This window comes from Mobula hypostoma, chromosome 8 (assembly GCF_963921235.1).
Source record: "Mobula hypostoma chromosome 8, sMobHyp1.1, whole genome shotgun sequence".
Classification (NCBI taxonomy): Eukaryota; Metazoa; Chordata; class Chondrichthyes; order Myliobatiformes; family Myliobatidae; genus Mobula; species Mobula hypostoma.
Window position 1 is genome coordinate 93,061,035 of NC_086104.1, and position 25,057 is coordinate 93,086,091.

General features: G+C 44.3%; 1 long non-coding RNA gene across 1 annotated transcript; it reads right to left on the reverse strand.

Annotated features, from left to right (window-relative positions):
- Positions 1-1,795: 1,795 nt before the first annotated feature.
- LOC134350733 (uncharacterized) lies at positions 1,796-9,824 on the reverse strand. Its single transcript, XR_010018977.1, has 3 exons — positions 9,202-9,824; positions 6,990-7,167; positions 1,796-2,172 (listed from the first exon to the last, which is right to left on the reverse strand). It is a non-coding gene; the product is annotated as an uncharacterized LOC134350733 (long non-coding RNA).
- Positions 9,825-25,057: the final 15,233 nt, after the last annotated feature.

Genomic DNA, 25,057 nt, shown 5'->3' on the forward strand with positions numbered 1-25,057 from the left:
GCAGGATCCATGGAGCTTCTACTTGCCAGTCAAGGTTAATGGTGGAGTCGCTTCAAGGATTACCCTCTGGTTATCTTTACCTGCCTCTTGCAGTATCATCCTCCTGTCCCTGATCACTGATCAGATTTGAGGACATTAGTCTGTGGGGGTGTGATCATTTGCTGGAACAGAAAGTCCAGGGTATTGGCCCCCTCCCTGATGCGCCACATTGTCTGGAGCTCAGAGTCCAGCTTGTCAACCTTGAGCTGAAATTCCTTGAACAGCCAATACTTGCTGATACCATGAACCCAATGTGGTCCACCAGTTGCAACTACAGCACAATACCTGCCAAGACATTCCTGTTCCATTTAATTAATTGAATTGGATTACTTTGAATCGATTTAGTTATTTTAACTTGCTACATTCATTGGCAAAATTAATATCTCTGATTTTAATATGGTATCCTTGATCTAAAACACCTGACCCAGCAGAAGTGACCAAAGTTTATTTATTATCAAAGTACATATATGTCACCATATACAACCCTGAGATTCATTTTCCTGCGGGCATTCACCGTAAATACAAATAAGCACAATAGAATCACAGCATACAAACAACCAATGTGCAAAAGACAACAAAGTGCAAATATAAAGAAAAACATAATAATAATAATAGTTAAATAAGTAAATAATTAACACTGAGAACATGAGATGTAGAGTCCTTGAAAGTCAGTCAATAGTTTGTGGAATCAGTTCAGTGTAGGGAGGTGTGAAGTTATCCATGCTGGTTCAGGACTCTGATGATTGAGGGGTAATAACTTTTGCTGAACCTGGTGGTGTTGGACCTGAGGCTCCTGTACCTCCTTCCCAATGGCAGCAGCAAGGAGAGAGCGTGGCCTAGATAGTGGGGGTCCTTGATGGCGGATGCTGCTTTCCTCCGACAGCACTGCTTGTAAATGTGCTCAGTGGTGGGGAGAGCTTTAACTGTGCTGGACTGGGTTGTACTGACTCACTTTTGTAGGCTTTTCTGTTTAACAGTATTGATATTTCCACACCAGGCCATGATGCAGGGAGTCAATATAATCTCTACCATGTATCTATAGAAGTTTGTCAAAGTTTTAGGTGACATGCCAAATCTTTGCAAACTTCTAAGAAATTAGAGCTCTGGCTGTGCCTTCTTTGTAATGGCACTTGGGTGCTGGGCCCAGGACAGATCCTCTGAAATGATAACACTGAGGAATTTAAAGTTACTGACCCTCTCCACCTCTGATCTCCCGATAACGGCTGGCTCATGGACCCCCTATAGTTGGTAATCAGCTCTTTGGTTTTACAAATGTTGAGTAAGAGGTCGCCACAACAGACAGGATCTCCCAGTTGCCACCCACTTCAGCTCTGCTTCACATTCCCATTCAGATATGTCCATACATGGCCTCCTCTACTGCCATGATGAGGCTAAACTCAGGTTGGAGGAGCAACACCTCATATACAGTCTGAGTAGTCTCCAGCCCCTTGGTATGAACATAGAATTCTCCAACTTCCAGTAATTCCCTCCCCCTCCCTGTCCCTATCCCTATTTCACTCTGTCCCCTCCCCCAGCTGCCTATCACCTCCCTCATGGTTCTGCCTCCTTCTACTATCCATTGTGTTTTCCCCTATTCCTTCTTCACCTTTCCTGCCTATCACCTCCCTGCCTCCCTTCCCTCACCCCTTTATCTTTCCCCTTACTGGTTTTTCACCTGGAACCTACCAGCCTTCTCCTTCCCACCCTCTCCCAACCCTCTTTATAGGGCCTCTGCCCCTTCCCTCTACAGCCCTGATGAAGGGTTCCGGCCTATAACGTTGACTGATCGTTCACAGATGCTGCCCAACCTGCTGAGTTCCTCCAGCGTGTTGTGAGTAAGAGGTTGTGGCACCATTCAATTAGATTTTCAATCTCCCTCCTATATGCTGATTCATCATCACCTTTGACTTGGCCAATAAAAGTGATGTTGTCGGCAAGCTTACTTTATGGCACTGGAGCTGTACTTTGCCTCTCAGTCATAAGTAGAAAGCGAGTAGAGCAGGGGGCTAAGCACACAGCCTGGCGGTGCACCTCTACTGATGGTGATTTTAAATAGATGTTGTTGCCAATCTGAATTGACAGGAGTCTGTAAGTGAGGAAATCGAGGATCCAATTGCACAAGGAGATATTGCCCTGCAAGAAACACAAACCAATTACTAATTTGCTGGAGGAAATCAGCATGTCAGGCAGCATCAATAAAAGGGAATAAATACTCCACATTTCAGGCGAAGACACTCCACCAGTCCTGCATTTTGAGGGTGTTACTCAAGACTCTCGGCATCTGCAGAATCTCTCATGTTTACCAGTTACCAATTTGCTGACCTGTGACATCACTTTCCAGCACTGAGCTCTGAAAACAACTGTGGCCACGTATATCCTTCAAGTTAAACTTTACTCTCTGTTTTGCACCCCGCCCCCAACTCTACTCCGCACAGTCTCAAGACCCTGCAGCCAAGTTTGAATAAAGAGCAACCAAGAATGACAAAGTCTGCAGCCTCAATAAAAGGAGCAGAGTTAAAAGCCAACCAAGATCACTGTCTCCAATAGACCATTTAGAACATAAAACATTCCAGGCCCTTCAGCCCACGATGTTGTATCAACTTTTTAACCTACTCTGTTCCCTCCCACAAAGCCCTCCATTTTTCTATCATCCACATGCCTATCTAAAGAGCTTCTCAAATGCTCCTAGTGTAGTTGCCTCTACCACCACCCCTGATAGTGCATTTCACACACCTACCATTCTGTAAAAAAACATACCTCAGATATTCCCTCTATACTTTCTTCCAATCACCTTAAAGTGATGTTCCCTTATGTTAGTCATTTCTTCCCTGGGAGAAAGTCTCCCAGGGCATGGGTCAACACCTGGAATTGTGAAATTGGAGCCTTGGTTGCAGGAGGGGCAGGACTGGGAGCTCAATACTCCGGTGCTCGGTTGTTTTAGATATGACAGAGTGGGGGGGGGGGCTGAAAGGAGGTTGGGTGGTGTTACTAGTCAGGGAAAATGCCATAGCAGTGCTCAGTCAGGACAGACTTGAGAACTCGTCTATTTAGGCTTTATGGGTGGAACTGAGAAATAAGAAAGGTATGACCACGTTAATGGGCCTATATTACAGACCACTCAACAGTCCTAGGGATTTAGAGGGGCAAATTTGCTGAGAGATCGCAGACTTGCAAGAAACATAAGGTTGTTATAGTAAGTGATTTTAACTTTCTACATATTGATTGGGACTCCCAATAATGTAAAAGGACTAGAGTTTGTCAGATGCGTTCAGGAAAATTTCCTTAATCAGTACATAGAAAACCCATTGAGAAATTGTGCAGCACTTGATCTTCCATTAGAGAATGAGACAGGGAACGTGACAGAATTTGTGTAGGGGAACACTTTGCATCTAGTGACCATAGTGTTTCAAAGTAAACACAAAAAAAAGATGGGTCTGGTCCGGATGTTGAGATTTTAAATTGGAGAAAGGTCAACTTTGATGGTATCAGAAAAGATCTGGCAAGTATGGATTGGGACAGCCTGTTTTCTGGCAAAGTACTTGGTAAGTGGGAGGCTTTCAAAAGTGAAGTGAGTAAAAGATTAAAAAGGTAAAGGCAACAGGTTTAGGGAACTTTCATTTGCAAGATATATTGAGGCCTGGTTAAGAAAAATAGGAGGTGCATAGCAGGTGTAGGCAGATAAGAACAAATAAGTTGCTTATGGGGTATAAGAAAATGCACAAGAACACTTTAAGAAAGAAATCGGAGGGCTAAAAGAAGGCATGAGGTTACTCTAACAGACAAAGTAAAGGAGGATCCTAAGGGATCTACAGATACGTTATGAGCAAAAGGTTTGCTAGGACCAAAATTGGTCCTCTAGAAGACCAGAATGTAATCCAGATGTGGAGTCAAAAGAGATGGGGGAGATCTTAAACGGATGTTTTGCATCTATATTTACTCAGGAGACAGACGCGGTGTCTATAGAAGTGAGGCAAAGTAACAGGGAGGTAATGGGCTCTATACAGATTACAGAGGAGGAGATATTTGCAGTCTTGAGGTAAATTAGGGTGGATAAATCCCCAGTGTGGTGATATCACGTGAAAGAACGTGATTGGAGAGAGTTCTGAGCATGCGCAGAAATGATAGAAAGATCTGGAAGCATGGCGCTGTAAGACACGTGTGATTGTTGCTGTTAAATAAAAGTTCTATTCTTCCAGAATATGGTTCTTTATTAGAAACTCACAGTACGTATTAATATAAAGAACACAACATGGTGTCAGAAGTCGGTCTGGAAGAATAATAAGTTACCTAACACGGGAGAATCAAAGATAATCAAAAAGAGTTCGAACTGTTCTGGTGTGCTAACAGTTTTACAAATGGAAGGGCTGCAGCCTCCACCGACAATTCAATTGTCTAGGAATGTAGCTAAGAATTGGAGAAAATTCAAGCAACATTTTGAACTGTATTTATTTATTGACGATCAAAGTGGATGGAAAACCGGAAAAAAGCAAAAGCTGCGCTTCTACTCCACATGTAAGGGGTTTCTTCTTTTATGTTGCTGCTAAGGCTAATAAAAATGGCTTCTTCGTTATGTTAGAATAAAATGGCTTCTTTGTTATGTTAACTGCTGAGAAAGTGCTTCTCTCTCGCAGTTTGTTTGGGTTATAATTACTGATAAGAAAATTGTATTCATTTGCTAACCAATTGGGATAGATGTTATTCTTTCTTGTGTGTCTGTAAGCTATTGTTTTCACGGGCTTTGAGGCAGAAGGCGCGATGGGGACAGAGACAGGAGATGCGATGCTGTAAGCTGCGTGATGTGACGGACCCCCAGTGGGAGTCCGAGGCCCAGGGTCTTCGGTGAGGAGAGGAGATGAAGACAGACTTGTGTGGATCATCTGGTCAACCACCGTGGTTGGTCCCAGGCGGCGGGTCGAGGGGGTCGGAGGGGATCAAATGGTGAAAGAAGACTCCGTTAATTGAGCTCCAACTGTTGTGCACAAAGTGGTTGAACTTTGATAAGTTTGGTGCCTTTTACTTTCCTTTTATATTTTATCTCTATTAATTACATAGTTCAAGTAAGATCTATAAAGTGTAAAAAAGTTTAACTGCATATGGTGTATTGTCTGTTATTTGGCGGGGTGGGGTACATCACACAGCATCTACACAAACTTGATTACCCAGTTTGGCGGGGCCAAAGGCTGCTCCCCCTAGACGAAAGTGAGCTGAGCGAGACTGAGGCTTACCGGGGGCTACACACATAATAGGTGACAACGCAATTGAAGTATATAATCATTTTATTTTTGAAAATGGAGATCATTTAAAGTTGGAATCGATAATGGACAAATTTGAAGCATTTTGTATACTGAAGTGTCATGTGACGTACGAAAGGCACTTATTTTTTACATGTACACAGAGAGCTGGTGAAACAATTGATCAATATGTTACTGAGTTGAGACACTGGAGTAAATCATGCGAGTCTGGAGAACGGACAGACTCTCTCATTAAAGACAGAATTGCTTGTGGCATTCGGGATAATGGTCTGAGAGAAAGCCTGTTAAGGGAACAAGATTTAGACTTGGAAAAAGCTTTGATGCTCTGCAAAGCTTCGGAAACTGTGACGTCACAGGCTAAAGACCTTTTCTTTGAGAGCTGCAACGTACACGCTGTAAAAAAGCACAAACATATTAGGAAAAATAATAAAATGACAACAAAACCGACAAAGAGCAAGATGTCATCTGAGAGGAAAAAGCTATGTGATTGCTGTGGGCGGCAGCATCAGCCAAAACAGTGTCCAGCGTATGCGAAAATGTGCAACGACTGCAGTAAAAGTAATCGTTTTTCATGCTGTTGCAAAAGTAGAAAGAAAATAAGACAAGTAAATGCAGTGCTTGAAAATGAACTTGAGGAGTTTTATATAGATGTGCTTTGTGAAAACAAACACAGTAAGAATGACTGGACAATTCCATTGCAAGTGAACCAAAACAATATTCTGTTTAAACTTGATACTGGAGCGCAAGTAAATGTTCTTGCAGAATCTGAGTTTAATGCATTAAAGCCAAGACCAAAGTTACATAAGACAAATATAAAAGTGACTGGGTATTCAGGTGCAGACATTCCAGTTAAAGGAACATGTGTGGCAAAAGTATCACACAAAAATATTGTGCACACGATTTCATTTGTGGTGGTGCCAAGGAATGTATGGTCAATACTGGGTTTATCTGCCTTTGAGAGACTGAATTTGGTGAAAACTGTCTTAGTCCTGGACAGTGACACAGAGTCAGAGTACAGTGACTTGATGAAAGAGTATGAGGACTTGTTCAAAGGGCTTGGTTGTCTTCCAGGAGAGCATACAATTAAAATTGACAACACAGTGCAACCCGTAGTATATCCATGTAGAAAATTACCTTTTGCATTATGTCATCAACTGAAAATAGAGCTTGACAGAATGGAACAGCTAGGAGTCATAAAAAAATTGATGAACCAACTGAATGGGTCAATTTGCTTGTCATTGTTGATAAGAAAAATGGAAAACTGAGTATTTGCTTAGATCCAAGAGGCTTGAATTGAGCCATTAAAAGAGAGCATTTCAAATTGCCTTCTCATGAAGAAATTATGTCACAGTTTGCTAATGCAAAGTACTTTAGTAAATTAGATGCATCCTCTGGATTCTGGCAACTTAAATTAGATGAACTGAGTTTAAAGTTGTGTACCTTTAACACTCCTTTTGCCAGATACTGTTTTCTTAGGCTTCCGTTTGGAATTGCATCAGCTCCTGAAGTGTACCATAAAACCATTCACATGCTATATGAGCACACTGAGGGTGGGGATACCTCCATGGACAATAGTATTGTTTGGGGATCATCTGAACAAGAACATGACGCCAGACTTAGACAAGTCTTTGAGGCAACACGCAAGGCAAACCTGAAGTTGAGTAAAGACAAATGTCAGCTCGGAGTGACTGAACTTACCTTTGTGGGTGATATCATCAGCAATGAGGGCGTGCGTCCTGATCCATTGAACGTTTCTGCTACTGAGAACGTGCCAAGACCGCAATGTAAAAAGGATGTTCAGAAGTTTATGGGAATGGTCCACTACATGGGAAAATTCCTACCCAATCTTTCGGAACAGCTTGCTCCATTGAGGCAGCTGACAGAAAAGAAAAACAATTAGGAACATTGACCATAACAAATGCATAATTTAACATGTCTCTATCAGTCTCTCTGGGGGTTTATGAACACGAGTAGACCTTCTAAGTGGTTCACACAGTTCTTGTGTTTTATTGTTACTTCCATGTTTTGACCTGACAAGGTGTTTCCTCAGGCCCTGCAGGAGGTGTATGCAGAAATTGCCGTGGTCCTATCAGAGATATTTAAATCATCCTTAGCAGCAGGCAAGGTACTGGAAGATTGGAGGATAGCTAATGTTGTCTTGCTGTTGAAGAAAGGCTCTAAGAATAAACCATGAAATTATAGGCCAGCGAACCCAACCTTAGTAGTGGGGAAGTTATTAGAAGGTATTCTGAGGGACCGGATATATAAGTATTTGGATAGACATGGACTAATTAAGGATAGTCAGCATGGCTTTGTGAGTGGTGGGTTGGGGAGGTTACCAGGAAAGTTGGTGAAGGCAAGGCAGTAGATGTTGTCTATATGGACTTCAGCAAGGCATTTGACAAGGTCCCCCATGGGGGGGTTGGTCAGGACGGTTCAATCACTTGCCATTCAAGATGAGGTAGTAAATTGGATTAGACTTTGTCTTTGTGGGTGAAGCCAGAGAGTGGTAGTAGATGGTTGCCTCTCTGACTGGAGGCCTGTGACTCGTGGAGTGCCACAGGGATCGGTGCTGGGTCCATTGCTGTTGGTCATCTACAGTATATCAACAATCTGGATGACAATGTGGTTAACTGGATCACAATTTTGCGGGTGACACCAAAATTGGGGGTGTAGTGGGCAGCGAGGAAGTGGAGCGGGATCTGGGTCAGCTGGAAAATGGGCTGAGAAATGGCAGATGGAATTTAATGCAGACAAACACGAAGTGTTGCACTTTGGGAGGACCAAATCAAGGTCGGTCTTACACAGTGAGCGGTAGGGCACTGAGGAGTGTGATAGAACAAATGGTGCTAGGAATACAGGTACATAAGTCATTGAAAGTGATGTCACAGCTAAATGGGGTTGTAAAGAAAGCTTTTGGCACATTGGCCTTCATAAATCACAGTATTGAGTACAGGAGATGGGATGTCATGTTGAAGTTGTACAAGACATTGGTGAGTCCTAATTTGGAGTATTGTGTGCTGTTTTGATCATCTACCTGTAGGAAAGATGTAAAAAAGTTTGAAAGAGTACCGAGAAAATTTACAAGGATGTTGCTGGAGAACTTGAGTTATAAGGAAAGATCGAATAGGTTAGAACTTTATTCCCTGGAGTGTAGAAGATTGAATTGAATTGACTTTATTTCTTACATCCTTACATACATGAGGACTAAAAGTTTTTACATCTCCAAGTGTGGAAAGAGCAATTTATAGTAATTTGTAATAAATAGTATGTACAACAGGACAGTGAATATAACATAGAGATACAATTGTATCTGCGTGAATTGATCAGCCTGATGGCCTGGTGGAAGAAGCTGTCATGGAGCCTGTTGGTCCTGACTTCTATGCTGTGGTACCATTTCCTGGATTGTAGCAGCTGGAACAGTTTGTGGTTGGGGTGGTTGGGGTGACTTGGGTCCCCATTGAACCTTTGGGCCCTTTTGAGGGGAGATTTGATAGAGTTATACAAAATTATGAAGGGTGTAGATAGGGTAAATGCAATGCCATGGGTTAAGGGTGGAAGTTGAAATGTTTAAGGGGAACATGAGGGGAAACTTCACTCAGAGGGTGGTGAGAGTGTGGAATGAGCTGCCAGCACGTGAAGGGTGCGATTTCAACTTCAACATTTAAGAGAAGTTTGGCTAGGTACATGGATGGGAGGGGTATGTAAGGCTATGGTCCTAGTACAGGTTGATGTGACTAGCTAGTTTAAATAGTTCATCGTGGACTAGATGGGCTGAAGGGCCTGTTTCTGTGCTGTGTTTTTCTATGACTTAATCCACTCAATCTATGACTCTTACCATCTTGAACAATTCCATCAAGTCACCTCTCATCCTCCTTCGATCCAAAGAGAAAAGCCCCAGCTCACTCACCCTAACTTCATAAGACACACTCTCTAATCCAGGCAGCATCCCAGTAGATCTACTCTGCACTCTCTCCAAAGATTCCATATCCTTCCTATAATGAAGCGACCAGAACTGAACAGAATAATCCAAATGGTGATCACAGTAGGTAGGTTTCAGTTCCTGGGAAGGCTTGTGGAATCCGTGACATAACCATGACTTTGTTGTTACTTTGATTTGTTCTGATCTGAGACCATAAAATACAGACAGTTTTTATTTTAATTTTTATTTATATATAACAAATTAAGTGATTTGACCAATAAAGCAATAATAAGTCAGTTCCTAATCGAACATAAAACGAAGTCCAAAAACTTCAAGTTGCCAATCAAAGATTCAAAGTACATCTATTATCAAAGTGTGCATACAGAATACAACCCTGAGGTTTCTCCTTCCGCAGGCAGTCACACGAAGCAAAGCAACACCATGGAGCCCGTTCAAGAAAACATCGAACACCCAATGTGTGAAAAAAGGACAAATTGTGCAGATGCTGAAAAGAAAAGGGACAACGTATAGAATATCAAACATCAAACCCGGAGCCCAGTAATATTCAGTTTATTTCAATGGGCTAGCATCTTGCCACCTGCTCAGCCACCTTCAACGGGATCCCACCACTAAGCATATCTTTCCCTCCCCCCCCCCTGCATTCCGCAGGGATCGCTCCCTACACAACTCCCTTGTCCATTCGTCCCCCCCATCCCTCCCCACTGATCTCCCTCCCGGCACTTATCCGTGTAAGCAGAACAAGTGCTACACATGCCCTTACACTTCCTCCCTTACCACCATTCAGGGCCCCAAACAGTCCTTCCAGGTGAGGCATCACTTCACCTGTGAGTCGACTGGGGTGATATACTGCGTCCGGTGCTCCCGATGTGGCCTTTTATATATTGGTGAGACCCGACGCAGACTGGGAGACCGCTTTGCTGAACATCTACGCTCTGTCCGCCAGAGAAAGCAGGATCTCCCAGTGGCCACACATTTTAATTCCACATCCCATTCCCATTCTGACATGTCTATCCACGGCCTCCTCTACTGTAAAGATGAAGCCACACTCAGGTTGGAGGAACAACACCTTATATTCCGTATGGGTAGCCTCCAACCTGATGGCATGAACATTGACTTCTCTAACTTCCGCTAGGCCCCACCTCCCCCTCGTACCCCATCTGTTACTCATTTTTATGCACACATTCTTTCTCTCACTCTCCTTTTTCTCCCTCTGTCCCTCTGAATATACCTCTTGCCCATCCTCTGGGTCACCCCCCCCGTCTTTCTTCCCGGACCTCCTGTCCCATGATCCTCTCGTATCCCCTTCTGCCTATCACCTGTCCAGCTCTTGGCTCCATCCCTCCCCCTCCTGTCTTCTCCTATCATTTTGGATCTCCCCCTCCCCCTCCAACTTTCAAATCCCTTACTCACTCTTCCTTCAGTTAGTCCTGACGAAGGGTCTCGGCCTGAAACGTCGACTGCGCCTCTTCCTAGAGATGCTGCTTGGCCTGCTGCGTTCACCAGCAACTTTGATGTGTGTTGCTTGAATTTCCAGCATCTGCAGAATTCCTGTTGTTTGCGTTTAAATTCACTACTGCGAAGCCTCTTCCGGTGATGCCTACACCGAAGAAGTTTAGATCCTCTCTTCGACGGGAGTTCAGTGAAACCATCTCTCACTGCTCCCCATCTGTGATTTCTTCGGCTCTTCAACTTTTCGACCAGACTTTGACTCAAACTCGCTATCACAGCCATGTATCCTTTCTTGGAACGTGCCTCCGTCGCCAACTTACTCCAGTTGGCTTTAGGATTCGTTTCCAAGCCTCTCAATTTGGACCTTCTGAGGATCCCAGGTACTCACATTTCATTGACTCTGCCTCTCGCCGCTTCTCCCGTCAAGCTCTGAAGGCGACGCTCTCCGCCATGAGGAGGTACTTGGTGTCCCTATCCCAGACCCTTCCACACCTTCGGGACGCTTTCTTCGCCGTCTGCTATGGTCCTACCCGCTATTTCATCCTCCGTCGGATCCACGCCTGCAATCGCCGTTTCTTTGACTTTGTCATGTTAGGCAAAGATCGCAAGATCCTACATCTACGGACTCCAGAGCCTGCCGGCCCCGACGCTAGCAGGCATGAACTTTCGGTTGCGGCTCCTGCCATTGATCTCGGCGGCTCCAACACCTCAGGACATATTCAAAACCCGGACTCCAGCAACGACCATGGAGACATTCAAAGCGATCGCGCAACCACCAACTGCGACTCCAGCCTTGAACTCCAGGCCGGGTCTTTATGTGCTGCTGTTGTGACTCCCGTCTCCCCTTCCCCCACCACCACTCCGCAGCCCCGTCTTCCTCAGATCCCACCGTCAACTCCTGGGCCCTCAGAGGCTCCATCTTCCTCTCACCCCAACCCTCTCCTCTCCATTGACACCCCCAGCCTCCCCCCTCCCCCCTCTGATCCCAGCTCTCATCCGTGCCGGGTCTTTACCATCCCCTCCGACCTTCAACTGTCGGAGGCAGAACGCTCTGTTCTCAGTAAGGGCCTCACGTTTGTCCCCCTTCGCCCACATCTCAGCGAGTTCCATGTTCGCCATGATGCGGAACTTTTCTTCCACCGTCTCCGTCTCCGAGCCTACTTCTTCGGCAAGGACTCTTCCACCCCCACCGATGACCCCTTCTCCCGTCTTCAACCCTCCTCTTCTTCATGGACACCCCGCTCTGGTCTTCTGCCTGCTCTGGATCTCTTTATTGCCAACTGCCGACGGGACATCAACCGTCTCGACTTCACCGCACCTTGTCCCCATTCCAACCTCACTCCTTCGGAACGCTCTGCTCTCCACTCCCTCCGCACTAAATCCTAACCTTATTATTAAACCCGCCGATAAGGGGGGTGCTGTTGTAGTCTGGCGTACTGACCTCTACCTTGCCGAGGCACAGCGACAACTCGCGGATACCTCCTCTTATTTACCCCTCGATCGTGACCCCACTAAGGAGCACCAGGCCATTGTCTCCCACACTATCAACGACTTTATCCGCTCAGGGGATCTCCCATCCACTGCTACCAACCTTATAGTTCCCACACCCCGCACTTCCCATTTCTACCTCCTACCCAAGATCCACAAACCTGCCTGTCCTGGCCGACCTATTGTCTCAGCTTGCTCCTGCCCCACCGAACATGTTTCTGCATACCTCGACACTGTTTTATCACCCCTTGTTCAATCCCTTCCGACCTATGTTCGTGACACTTCTCACGCTCTTAAACTTTTCGATGATTTTAAGTTCCCTGGCCCCCACCGCTTTATTTTCACCATGGATGTCCAGTCCCTATATACTTCCATCCCCCATCAGGAAGGTCTCAAAGCTCTACGCTTCTTTTTGGATTCCAGACCTAATCAGTTCCCCTCTACCACCACTCTGCTCCGTCTAGCAGAATTAGTCCTTACTCTTAATAATTTCTCCTTTTGCTCCTCCCATTTCCTCCAAACTAAAGGTGTAGCTATGGGCACCCGTATGGGTCCTGGCTATGCCTGCCTTTTTGTTGGGTTTGTGGAACAATCTATGTTCCGTGCCTATTCTGGTATCTGTCCCCCACTTTTCCTTCGCTACATCGACGACTGCATTGGCGCTGCTTCCTGCACGCATGCAGAACTCGTTGACTTTATTAACTTTGCCTCCAACTTTCACCCTGCCCTCAAGTTTACCTGGTCCATTTCCGACACCTCCCTCCCCTTTCTAGATCTTTCTGTCTCTGTCTCTGGAGACAGCTTATCCACTGATGTCTACTATAAGCCTACTGACTCTCACAGCTGTCTGGACTATTCCTCTTCTCACCCTGTCTCTTGCAAAAACGCCATCCCCTTCTCGCAATTCCTCCGTCTCCGCCACATCTGCTCTCAGGATGAGGCTTTTCATTCTAGGACGAGGGAGATGTCTTCATTTTTTAAAGAAAGGGGCTTCCCTTCCTCCACTATCAACTCTGCTCTTAAACGCATCTCCCCCATTTCACGTACATCTGCTCTCACTCCATCCTCCCACCACCCCACTAGGAATAGGGTTCCCCTGGTCCTCACCTACCACCCCACCAGCCTCCGGGTCCAACATATTATTCTCCGTAACTTCCGCCACCTCCAACGGGATCCCACCACTAAGCATATCTTTCCCTCCCCCCCTCTCTCTGCATTCCACAGGGATCGCTCCCTACACAACTCCCTTGTCCATTCGTCCCCCCCATCCCTCCCCACTGATCTCCCTCCTGGCACTTATCCGTGTAAGCGGAACAAGTGCTACACATGCCCTTACACTTCCTCCCTTACCACCATTCAGGGCCCCAAACAGTCCTTCCAGGTGAGGCATCACTTCACCTGTGAGTCGACTGGGGTGATATACTGCGTCCGGTGCTCCCGATGTGGCCTTTTATATATTGGTGAGACCCGACGCAGACTGGGAGACCGCTTTGCTGAACATCTACGCTCTGTCCGCCAGAGAAAGCAGGATCTTTCAGTGGCCACACATTTTAATTCCACATCCCATTCCCATTCTGACATGCCTATCCACGGCCTCCTCTACTGTAAAGATGAAGCCACACTCAGGTTGGAGGAACAACACCTTATATTCCGTATGGGTAGCCTCCAACCTGATGGCATGAACATTGACTTCTCTAACTTCCGCTAGGCCCCACCTCCCCCTCGTACCCCATCTGTTACTCTTTTTTATGCACACCTTCTTTCTCTCACTCTCCTTTTTCTCCCTCTGTCCCTCTGAATATACCTCTTGCCCATCCTCTGGGTCACCCCCCCCCCGTCTTTCTTCCCGGACCTCCTGTCCCATGATCCTCTCGTATCCCCTTCTGCCTATCACCTGTCCAGCTCTCGGCTCCATCCCTCCCCCTCCTGTCTTCTCCTATCATTTTGCATCTCCCCCTCCCCCTCCAGCTTTCAAATCCCTTACTCACTCTTCCTTCAGTTAGTCCTGACGAAGGGTCTCGGCCTGAAACGTCGACTGCGCCTCTTCCTAGAGATGCTGCGTTCACCAGCAACTTTGATGTGTGTTGCTTGAATTTCCAGCATCTGCAGAATTCCTGTTGTTTGCTCACAGCCCACCACAGGGCAAAGCATTCTTCGCTGAAGCAGCTCAGACCCCATTGATTGCCCTGATCAAAACTCTCAAAAATAGCGGTATTTTAAAAAAAAGAACCAGAATCCAGGAACACATACAATATGAACCGCGAAGTTCTCCAAAACGAGTCCTCATCTCTCCGATCAACCCTTGCTATGTGGATCCCATGATTCCTGCACTTTCCTCTGACAGCAGCAAGTGAGAGGGAAAGGAGGACCAGTCAAGTGGTTCCGAACACCCACCCGTCCTCATCGACTCTGCTCGATTCCTCAATTGGAGAGAAGCAATGGAGTCGACCTTGGGCTTGCACCCCATCTCCAGGCTTTCAGGCCTTCAGGCTGCACAAACAGCTCCAAACATCACCAAGCTCCCCGTTGAAGGAAGGTCTGTAGGGAAAGAAAACATCAAACTGAGCCTGAAGAAATTCAACATTACATCTAAAAACTAGGAAGACATTGCAGTCAATAGATGAACTTGGAGGAAATCTGTTCAAGAGGGAGCTGCTCTACATGAGAGTGACCTTTGCTGTGCTGCGGAGAACAAGGGGCAGCTGTGACAGGAGAGACTGAACAACCAAAAGACCCAATGACTAACCACAAACACCACTTACTCTTGCCCACACCGCACTGGAATATGTGGATCCCAGATCGGTCTCAACAGACACCTGCGGACTTGCCAGTAGACAACCCTTTAGGAGAAGATCATACTTGACTAGAGTGATCAAAAGAAGATCTGCCTCTACCACCACCCATGGCAGGGCATTTCATGCACCCACCACTCTCTGTGTAAAAACTTTACCTCTGACATCCCCCTGTACTTTCCTCCAATCACCTTAAAATTCCTGCATATTAACCATTTCCACCCTGGGAAAAAGCTTCTGGGCGTCCACTCGATTTATCCCCTTATCATCTTGTACACCTTGAGTAATATCAATACCCGGTAGAGTTATTTGGGGGGGGGGGTGCGTAGAGGCGTAGAAAGAAAAATAGAAATTCCTGTGTCTATGTCACTACACTGGCAATAGGAATATTCGGCTGTAATCAATTCAGTCTATCAAAAAGCACTTTTGCTGTAGGAAATTAGTGGAGGTTGTTTGTATACAAAGCACAAAATGTTAAGTAGGTGAACTATGTGGAAGAGTTAGGTGGTGGGCTGAGGATGAGGTCCTATTTGCATTTGAGATGAGTATCTCTTTTTGTCTAAGCTGAAAGAACTTGAACATTCTGCTGACAAGGACAATTCCCACCATACCGTCCTCCAATAACTCACCTCAAGACAGGAGGTCAGAAAATCAGACAACCAAAGATTAGGAACCACATGCTGTATGCATAAGAGAAGCTTCAATTTTCTATTCGATTAGCTTTATTTGTCACATGAACATCGAAGCATACGATGAAATGCATCCATTTGTGCCAACGATCCACACAGTCTGAGGATTGTGCGTGGTGGGGATGGGGTTGAGCCCCAAGTATTGCCACACTTCCGGTAACAACATAGCATGCCCACAACGTACTAACCCCTACCGTATGTGTTTGGAATGTGGGAGGAAATTGGAGCACTCAAATGCAGCTTACACAGTCACAGGGAGAGTGAATAAACTCCTCACAGACAGCTGGCCCTGTAAAAAAGATCTGCTAACTGCTACCATAATTAAGCATTTCTAAGTTAGTTTAAAAATGGGTAACAAAACTAAGCTGAACACAAGTTTTGCAGCCGTGCATTTTATATTTTAAAGGCTAGTGATGTAATGACTAGGCATTAGGACCGAGGGGGAAGCCTGTTAGTGCTGACCCAGGAGGATTCATGAAAACTGAGGGCAAGTGAAACTCGAAACTCAGCCCATCTGTGGTCTCAAGGAAGTAATGCTGACTCTAGTAGCAAGGAACTGCGATAACTCTTAAAATAACCCAAGGCATCTGCAGATCTGAGAATCCTCAGAATGATCAATCGGAAGATATTGCAAATGAAATGTTATAATTTATAGTGGGGCTGAGGACGTCCGAGCGTATCAATGTGGTATTGATAATCTTTGTTAAGCAGCTGCATTTATTGGTCACTGTTACTTTTGTATGCTGTGCCTTATGCTGACATATTACACCAACGAAAACATTTGCATATACAACAGTATCAGATGACTGCCTTCATCGGACAGGGCAGTGCAGTTGCCATTCGTTCTCAGACAGCTTGTTCTCAGCTGTTAGCAGCTACCACTCAGCTGTTTAAATAAGAATCCATCAAGTTCTAAAAGCCAATGCAAGAGATTCTGCAGGTGCTGGAAACCCAGAGTTCAGTTTAGGCCTTTGTTGGTCAGAGTTGACCGTGGATCTTGCATCCTAGCTGTCTAGATACACAAGCCTGGGCAGTGTGATATCGAGATCAAGCTGTTGCCCGTGTAACAAGCTCCCCTTCTCCACACATCTGATGAACCCAAAGGAACGGCAGAGACCGATACAGTTTGGCACCAGCAGTATCGCAGGAGTTGCCGGTCAGCGTTGAACTCAACGTAGGACTGCCTTAGGGACTCCAGCTCCGGAATTTTCCCTCTGGGCTTGTTCTTGAAGCCTTCCCCCATGAGTGCATATAGTTGCAAGGCAGTGGAGGTGTGAGATCAGAGTTTTCCTTCTCCTAGATGAGCTGCCAACCATGGTTGATGAACCCCCTCTGCTTGAAACAACCAGTTTTAAGGCACCAGTAACTTGCCTTTGTCCCTTCTCCCATTGGTAGAAATGGTTCCACTGGGCTTAGTAGTAAAGCCACACGTGAAGGCCAGGAGCTGGACATGGTTGTCAGAGGCTAATTGAGGTGCATACCATCGGGAACATTTAATAGGTAGTGGGAGCTTGTCCCCATTACCACCCCCGGCTATAACAACCTTAATGAACCTTAAGAATCCAGAGTAACATGCACAAAATGCTGGAGGAACTCATGAGGCCAGGCAGCATCTGTGGAGAGGAATAAAGAGTCAACATTACTTCTCTGACACTTTGCCAGTGCATTGTATGAGCAGGGAGCAGGAAAGTGTTAATGCCTTGGAGGAGAACGTAAAGAATCACTGATTGCGTCACAGTGCCATGGTAGCGTAACGTTAGTGAGACGCTATTACAGTTCAGGGCGTTCCAGAGTTCAGAGTTCAAGTCTGGTGCTGTTCTGTAAGGAGTCGCTGTACGTCCTCCCTGTGGAATGCCCAGGTTTTTTCCGGGTGCTCCGGTTTCTTCCCACAGTCCAAAGATGTATCACCTAGGCTAATTGGTCATTGTAAAGTGTCGCTGATGAGGTTAGGGTTAATTAGGTTATATCTGGGGTTGCCGGGGAGGTGTGGTTCAAAGGTCCAGAAGGACCTATTCTGCACTGTATCGCTAAATGAATAAACAGATACAACGAACATAGGGAATGATGTGTCCCAATTACATTTACTGAATATATTATGAATAAATTGTGTGGCAGGGTGAAGATATGTTTCTACCAAGGGAGGTGTAAAGTGCTCCTTCCCTCTGCTAGCCTGCAGGTCGCCCTTGGGCAAGGTGTAGCATCTGCTTAGCCCTCCCCCCCACCACCACCACACACACACACACACACACACACGCAATCAGGGTCACGTGAAGCCATGGGAGCGGGGGGGGGGGTGGATGGTCGTATGAGCAGCTGATGCATGCCACTGACCACCAACGCCAGACAGACAACCTCTGAAAGTGTTGATAATGGCTGGGCTCACCTGTCTTGCAAAGACACTGCCCAGAAGAAGGCAATAGCAAGCTACTTCTGCTGAAAAATTTGCCAAGAACAGTCATGGTCATGGACCACAATCGCCCACGTCATACGACACAGCTCAAAATGGTGATGATGATGAATAAAGTACATTTTTGTAAGCAATATTGCAACAAATAATAACCCTGTTCATTTTTTTATGTCAAAATTATTCCAATGAAAAAGTCCTTGCATTGAAAATACCTGCAGATACTGGAAAGCTGAAATAGTCCCTCACCAACAGGTTCAGGAACAATTAGTACCCTACAACCACCAGGCTCCTGAACCAGCATGAATAACTTCACTCACCTCAACACTGAACTGACTCCACAACCTACAGACTCACCCTCAAGGACTTCTCATAAACTGGTGTTATCAGTATTGTTTGTATTCGCGCTGTTTGTCTTCTTTTGTACGTTGGTTCTTTGTCTTTCTCTGACTGCTTATGTATAGTTTTAGCCTTGTATTTCTATATTTTCCTATAAATGCCTGTAAGGAAACTAATCTCAAAGTAGTATATTTTACTACTTTGTTAATAAATTGACATTGAACTTTGAATGGAAACAAAACCACTCAACAATTCAGTCAGCACCTGTGGGAGGGGCAACAGTGTTAATGTTGCATGTCAAAACCTCTTCAGCAGAACTCTGTCCTTGCAGGTGAAGGGTTCAGGTTTCCATGGGGCATGTTCCTGCAGATTTATTTAATTTATTTATTGAGATACAGAGTGGAGTAGGCCCTTCTCATACTTTGAGCCACGCCACCCTCTACAAGTCATATCAAATATCACCTGGTTGAAGTTTTCAGCTCTGAAGGCACAGAGAGAAAATCTGAGTTGTATCCGAGAAGCTTCTTTTCATCTGCTGCTGCTTGTAGGGCATTCTGAGAGCCTCCTGTAAGAAGATAAAGAAAGCGAACAGATCTGAGCCAGGGTCATAGGACCACGGTGTAATACAACACAGAAACAGGCTTTCACCCACCGTTTCCACGACAACCTCAAGCACCAGCAGGGCTGGAAGCTTTACTTTGCTGGGAGCAGCAGAGCAGCTTCAAGTCATGTGATTTGAAAGATATTTCACAGTTTTCTGATATTAATACCAATAAACTAACACAATCAGAGAGGCAAGTAATCAGGTTATAAAAGCAAGAAAATACCAGAAACACCCGAAATGAAGAGAGAGTGTCTTCCAACACCCTAATAAAGTAAATTAAACTCTTGAGAAGTGGAATTCCCAAAGTTGGAATCTGAAACAGAATTAACATGTAGTTTATTTAATAATTCAGCAATATTTGAGCAATATTGTAAATATATTGTTTGATTAAGCACTCTTTGTCTGTTTACATAACTCATTACGGGTTATATGTAAGAAGTACATGAATGGGTTACATCATCACTCCACCACATCATATGTGTGCGCCTCATCAAAGTAAAACAAAGTAGATATATTATCCCTGGCCCTTGTGTTTTTCTTTCAATACATTTCTAAAGTTATAAAACATAACAGTGGCGAAGAGTAAGTTTTCAAATGAACCCAAGATGACCACCTACCTGTTGAAGCACATCAAGTTTTCTTTTGAAAGGGAAGAGAGAGATGTTCCAAGTTTTTTTAAAAAAGTGAAGCAAGGTTTCTTCGGAAGGTAAGAAAGATGGCTAAGTTAAAAAAAAAGGCAGAAAATGGATGAAATTCATGGGTTCATAAACATGGCTGATAATAATAATAATATATTTTTAAAGAAGCAGAAATGGATGGCTACATTGGAAAGATAGATGTGTTTGATTGCACAACAGATAACTAGTTGAGGTATACTGAACGAATTGAGCAGTATTTTGAAGCAAATGAAATAGCCAAAAAAAAGGTGAATGCCAGTTTTGCTGAGAGTAATACATGGAAAAGCAGACAGTTTGCTTAGAAGTTTGCCTTCTCCAACCAAACCAGCTGGAATGGGTTTTGCTGATATTGTAAAAGTAATGCAGAATATTTAGAACTGAAACCAATGTTGATTGCAGAATGCTTTAGATTTCATAAGTGGAATCAAAAAGGAATCCATTTCAGCACATGTGGCTGAATTGAAGAGATTGTCTGAGCATTGCCATTTCAGTGATGGGCTTAATGATGCACAGAGAGATTGTCTAGTGTGTGGAATCTTACAATAAATCATTTTAAAATGGCTCCTAACTGAAGCACAACTCACATTTAAAAGAACAATTGAAATTGCTGTATCAATGTAAACTGCAGCCAGAGATGCAAATGAATTCCAGTCAGGAATTAAGGTGAGTGTGAATAAAATTGCAACATCTAAACAGAAACCTGCCTAACCAAATAAATTGTGTTACCGTTGTGGCAAGGGCGCACATGCACCAGACCAATACAACTTTAAAGGGGAAACTTGCAGAAAATGCAACAATGTAGGACACATACAAAGCACATGTTGGGCAGACAAAAATAAATGGAATGCACAGGGAAAAGAAAAAGACAGAAAGTCAAGTTGCAGATAGAACACTAATCTGCATGTTGTGGTGAGAGTGACGTAGGACTGTGTGGCCTTGAGATTTACAAAGAGACAAGCAATATGAACGGCAAATTAATTAAAGTGAAATTGGGCACTGGCTCAGCTGTTTCAGTCATTCCACAAAATGAGTTTGAATGGCATTTCAAAAATGATGAACTGAAGTCTGCAGATGTCCAACTAAGAACTCACACTGAAGAAATTCCCTTGGGAATGGCATTGGTGACCATGAAATACAGCCATCAGCAAGCCACATTTGTACTTGCATGTGGTAAAAACAGAAGGGCCAGCATTGTGGGGACGTGATTGGCTGAGACAACTACAACTTAATTGGAGATCCACCCAACATTTGCATGCCACATCCCTGCAGTAAAGTCATTTGAAAGTGAATTAAAGGAAGTACTGGATTATGTCGAAACAGTGTTCAAGTAATGCATTGGAAAACTCAAGCATTTCAAGGGCAAAGTAGTGTTAAATGAAAATGCCACACTCAGGTTTCACAAAGCCTGCCCGATTCCTTCCACCATCAGTGTTAAAGTAGCCAGTGAGCGAGATCACATGGAGGCTGAAGGAATTCTTTCCAAGGTTGGGTGCAGCCCATGGGCAACATCAGTGACCGCAATAGCCAAGAAGAATGGGTCGTCGGAATCTCTGGTGATCAACTCAGTGCTGAAATTAGATCAATACTCTCTGCCCAGGATAGAGATATCTTTGCAAACCTTTCTGGAAGGAAGCGCTTCAGCAAAGAGGACTCAGTTGAGGAATATTTACAGATAGAGATGGAAGAAGAGTCCAAAGTGTTTCTCACCATAAACACTCACAGAGGGGTTCATCACTATGATAGGTTTATTTTTGGAGCAGCCTTTCCAGCTGCACTCTGGCAGAAAGCTACAGAGCAAGTGCTGCAAGCGAGGATGAGGAAGACAAGGAACATGTCCAGAATCTCAGGACAGTGTTAAGAAGATGAGAAGATTATGGGCTCAGAGCACAATGCAACAAGTGTGAATACTTTAAACCAAGTATCAGTTACTGTGGTCACATCATTGATGCGTAAGAATCACACAAATATGCTGAGAAAAGTCAAACAGTGGTGGATGTCCCAAGGCCAAAGGACATGTCACAGTTGCTGTATTTTTTAGGATATGTCAATTAGTATAACAGGTTCCTGCCAAATCTGGCTACTGTGTTCCACTCCTCGAACTCATTATTACAGATTGGGAAGAAACAGCAATGGGCAGAGCAATGTGAGGTGGCTTTCCAAATGATAAAGGAGATGGTGATGCCAGACACTTGTGCTCACACATTATGATCCACATCTCCCAGTGAAGCTGCCTGTGACACCTCTCCTTATGGTATGGGTGCAGTCATGTCACACGTTATGAGAGATGAAAGTGAACACCCCGTAGCCTTTGCATCACATTCCCTTACCGCTGCAGAGAAAAATGCACAGATTGACAGAGAAGTCTTGAGTCAGGTTTGGGGTGTAAATCATTTCAACCTGTACTTGTATGGCAGACAGTTTACCCTTGACCTGGCTGGTGGTGTAGTGGCATCAGTGTCAGACTTTGGGACGAAAGGTCCCGGGTTCGAATCCAGCTGGCTCCCCTGCACGCTTTCCATCTGTGCTGGGTTACGAGCTGGTGATCTCTTTGGAAACTCACCCGGCAGAAGGCAATGGAAACCACTGCTGTAACTTGCCTTGTACACGGTTCCCCACTATGTCAGAGAGGCGTGGAGGGAAATCGTCTGCTTACCGGAGAAACTCTGGATGCGACGTACCTTTCCTTTTTACTGATCATCAGCCATTAGTGTCCATTCTCTATCCACAGAAGAATTTTCACGATCAGCAGCAGCACCAATGCAGAGATGGGTTCTGCCTCTTGGCAGACACAATTGCAAGAAGATGACTAATCATGAAAGTGTTGCTGGATTGTCCCATGTACCCTTGCAAAAGAAAATAGCTGAAAAAAGAGGACACTCCTCTTTTTTTTCAATATTTTTATTAATTTTCTACATAGGAGAATACAGAGTTCAAGAAAAAAGAAATATATCAAATACATTATTATACTGAATCGCACATACAAACTCCATACTCTATATTCATACAAATTGATTAATTCATAATATTGAAATATAGTAATATATGGAAAAAATCTAACCTACTACCAAGACCGAAGCTGGTTAGTAAAGAAGAAAAAGGGAAAAAAAAGTATATTATTAGCCACCATCTGTGCTTTAACGGCAAGTCAAAGGTTTTGAAAGTAGTTCCAAAAAAGTCCCCACAATGTTTGAAAGTCTTGATCAGGTTCAGAAATTGAACACCGAATCTTCTTTAAATTTAAACATGACATTACATCACGCAGCCATTGAACGTGAGTGGGCGGGATCACATCTTTCCATTTAAGCAAGAGTGCCCTCCTAGCCATAACAGAAATAAAAGCCAAAATGTACAAATCAGATTTCTCCAAAATAATATCCTTTCCTCCAACAATACCAAATAAAGCGGTCAAAGGATTAGGCTTAAAATTTACTTTTAAGAGTACTGAGAAGGTTTGAAGTACTTCTTTACAATATTTTACAAGACTCGGACATGTCCAAAACATATGAAAGAGTGAAGCTTCTCCATTATTACATTTATCACAATAAGGAGATATATCCAAATAAAAGCGAGACAATTATCCTTGGTCATGTGGGCCCTATGGACCACTTTAAACTGTTGGAGAGAGTGGTGAGCACATAACGATGAAGTGTTAACCAATTAAAAAATTTCATTCCAAGTTTCCTCAGAAATTGAAGTCTGTAAGTCTTGTTCCCAAAGATTTTTAATTTTATCTAAAGGAACACTTCTCATTGCAAGCAATATATTATAAATATTGGATATAGATACATTATAAAAAGGTTTCAAATTAAAAATTACATCTGACACTCCTCTTGACGTATTCTCCCTAACGCAAATCAGAAGTCTCCCTATTACGGCAGAGATGAACTAAAGGGAAATCGTACACAATGTACAGGTTGGCCAAAGGACCTGTTTCCATGCTCTGTAATTCTATGGCCCAGAATCAGATTTATTATCACTGATATATGTCATGAAATTTGTGGTGTTGCCACAGCAGTACAGTGCAATCCATTAAAAAAAACTAAATATTTACAATAAGAAATATTTTAAAAATGAGTAGCAAATAGAGAGAGCAAACACCAAGGTAGTATTCAAGGGTTCATGGACCATTCAGAAATCTTTAAGAAGCTTTTCCTAAAACATTGAATGTGCGTCTTCAGGCTCCTGTACCTCCTCCCTGATGGTAGCAATGAGAAGAGGGCAGGTCCTGGGTGATGGGGGTCATTAAGAATGGGTGCCACCTTTCTGATGCATCGCCTATTGAAGATGTCCTTGATGGTGGGGAGGCTAGTATCTACGATGGAGTTTTGCAGCTGTTTCCAATCCTGTGCTTTGTCAGTGCTCTATATATTTATAAGATAGATGCTTAACTTTCTTTCACTAAAATACAAATACTTCAACACGGAGTACTTTTTATACTGTGTTTACCACAGTATATTTTTGAGAGCACTTTTGGATATCCTCCTCAGATTTAGCAGGCCACAGAAATTACAATCCATTTTACCTTTACTTCATAATGGCACACAAGCTAGGGTCCTAACTAAAGGGTGTCGTGCAGCCAGTCTCAGGAAAGACCTGGTATAAACAAGGCTGCATTATTGCTCAGTCCTTGTCACCACATCGCAGCTTGGACAAGCTTCTTGGGGGAGTAGAGCCAAGCTTCAGAACCATTAGGACACCGTAGTGAGAGGTGCCCTGAACCTCAGGAGATGACCTGCAAGGTTTGTGTACAGTCAGAGGCCAGGATCCAAGGCATCATCAACTCATTGACTGGAACTTATAAGAGATGGCTTTTAACTCAATATCCACAGAGCAAAATACCCCTACCAAACTGCCCTAGATATACCACGCTGCCCTTTGTCAATAAAAGTTCATATTAGATCCAGGAAAAAGTGTGTCATTTCCATAAGCCTTCTGAACCCACTATCACCCAGTGACAGTGACGAGAAGAGAGCACGGCCTGGATAATGGGAGTCTTTCATGATGGACGCTGCTTTCTTGTGGCAGCACTCCTGGTCAATATGCTCAATTGTGGGGAGGGCTTTGCCTGTGATGGATTGGCCTGCATCCATCACTTTCAGTAGACTTTCCCATACCTGGGCATTGCTGTTTCCTTACCAGGCTGCGATGCAATCAGAAAAAAATGCTGCAGGACCGCAACAGGACCAGGCAGCATCTATGGGAAAAAGTACTGTTGACATTTCAGGGCAAAACCCTTTGGCAGGACTGGTTGCATTTCCAGTATCTGCAGATTTTCTCTTGTTTGTGATGCAGTCAATTTGGATATGCTCCACCAAGCATATATAGATGCTTGTCAAAGTTTTCGATGGCATGCCAGATGTACGCAAACTTTTAAAACAGTA